The 2500-nt window shown below is 32.9% G+C and overlaps 1 protein-coding gene across 1 annotated transcript in view; it reads right to left on the reverse strand.

Annotated features, from left to right (window-relative positions):
- Window positions 1–2301, reverse strand: part of LOC135217036 (uncharacterized) — a 383250-nt gene extending 380949 nt beyond the window's left edge. The window contains exon 1 of the mRNA XM_064252632.1: window positions 2164–2301. The gene's annotated coding sequence lies outside the window, so the exon portion shown is untranslated. The remainder of the gene's footprint in view (window positions 1–2163) is intronic.
- Window positions 2302–2500: the final 199 nt, after the last annotated feature.

Genomic DNA, 2500 nt, shown 5'->3' on the forward strand with positions numbered 1-2500 from the left:
ATAATATATGTATATATGATATATATATATATATATATATATATATATATATATATATATATATATATATATATATATATTTCACTTATATACACGTGACCTTTTACGTTCACAAAGATCAGAAAGACAAATATCGTTTAATATCCAATTAACTAGAACTTGGGGGGAATAACTTACACCCAAGATAAATTATGACTAATAAGTGTTTAACATTTATTCCCATGGTAAAGTGAATTGGGTATTAAACGATAAGCTTGGCATAATATATATATATATATATATATATGATCGGTAATTGGAAAACCTATGTATAGAAAACGATTCCTGATCTTTATAGACGGATGAAACAACGTATAGTCAGTATACCCTATGCTCTTAATACATACATACCTACAATATATATATATATATATATATATATATATATATATATATATATATATATATATATATATATATATATATATCATGTGTGCATGTATTGTTCTTACATTTATTAAAAATCAGAGTTTTTGTCAAATCATTTCTTTATGCCACTATTTCAAGTTTAATCCTTCAATCATCAACTCTTTTGCTAAAACCTTTCCATGTTTCACTGATCTCAGTCTTGTAATAAGTTACCCTTCTTCATTTTCTGGGTCATAATTTGTCATAAATTTAATGGAAAGTCACAGGGGCAGGTCTAGTGCCGAAATTCCTAATATTCGGCAAACGCCAAACTAAAAATATATTGCCATTAATTATTTTTTTTCTTGATTTAGAGGTATTTTTAATTAGTTTTTTTTATTTCACTTACATAAGAAATCAACTTATTACTCAAGATTCTGTGATATGAGAAATTTAATATCGTCTAGAATAAAAAAAATTACAAAATTTTGTAACAACGACGCAACATATATTTTTCCGACAAAGGATCCTGTAAGCGGGAGGGATTTCAGGAATCCTGGCTATGAAGGTGAAGATTTCATGCTGTACAGCTAAGGTGGATATCAGGACTCCTTTTAATGAGTCTTGTATATAAAGATGCTGGAACATGTATGATTTTTGTGCTGATTTTTAATTTTCATGTTGAAATTTCATACGATCTAGATAATTTTTGTGAATTAGTGCACACACAAGTACTACATTCATACATGGATACAAGCAATTAGTGATACATATAATACATATACATTCGAATATTCTCTCTCTCTCTCTCCCTCATATTCACTTTTTAGCAGCTTAGATACTTATCGATTAAATCCGATTTAAGTTTACCGAAAGTGGAACTGTTAACTTATCACAAAATACGGGAAGAATTCGGCGTCAGATCAGCTATTTACTGTGGCTTTGGCTTCGAAGATCCAACCTTGAACGATAAGAAAAAACGAAAACACTGTCTTCCTTACAATATTTACTGCCATTTGTGATTAAGAGTATCTTCAACTAATAAACGTTATTTCGGTCAAACGCTTCTGTTGGTTCAAATGTTCCCTTGTTCTGGGTGGAATTTTACAATAATTTCTATTGTAACATCAGACTGTACACTAAAAAGTTTAGATGATTTGCTGTTCATAATGTAATTTTTAATAAAATAACGTGGCGCAGTTCAGTTCTGTTTTCCCTAATTTTGTATTTCTATAAAATAAAAGGTTTCAAATATTTCTTTAATACTGCATTCAGCATGAAAAGATGGATCAGACTAGCTTTTTATAATAACGGTGGCAGTATTGGCCTATTATCACGTATGTCCTTATATACAGTCATTCCGCTTATAATGTCTATCCGCGATACAAGTCTTTTTAAAATGTCTTTCTAGTATTATTGAAAATAATGTAATGGCATCATAACCTATCGTTTAGGAAGAAGAAAATGAGCTACAGACATCCGAACCGAAGTCAGCATCTTTCCCCCAATTCCTTGAGATTCCGACAATACTCGGTGAGAGTTGAAATTCCCAGGGCTTTAAGCGTGACGGTTGGAATCCGGCGGGGTTCACCGCATTCTCTGATTCTTCTCGTTACGAAAGAACTATCGCGTTTAAGACGTTACAATTGACTTTCCGATGCGTTTGTGTACACGTACTACGTTCCCCTTCAATTGTGCTGATAACAATGAAAAGGTCATTACACACAGAAAAACAGGAAAGAGAGAAATAAGCAAAATTGAATTGTTCTTCTTTACCCAAATTTGTTTTAAGGTTTGAGGATCGAGCAGTGCGTAGATCGGAAAAATGGCAAAGGCGTTGCAACCCACGTGCGTGCACGATGTACAACCGAGCAGATGGAGCGAGAGGGAGAGACGACGCTACACTTCTCACGGAGCGGTGTCACGATGCATACTGAGTAACGTCTGCCACTCACACCCCTCTCACACCACCTACCTTGCCGAGTTGCCAGTTACCTTCAGTTACGTGGAAATTTTGTAACTTGATATGCAGTCTATAGACATACATAATTATGAGTAAGAAACTAATCTGCGATCATCTTTAACTTGAGGAATTTAGTTTCAAAACTTTTAG

Source organism: Macrobrachium nipponense, chromosome 7 (genome assembly GCF_015104395.2).
Source record: "Macrobrachium nipponense isolate FS-2020 chromosome 7, ASM1510439v2, whole genome shotgun sequence".
Classification (NCBI taxonomy): Eukaryota; Metazoa; Arthropoda; class Malacostraca; order Decapoda; family Palaemonidae; genus Macrobrachium; species Macrobrachium nipponense.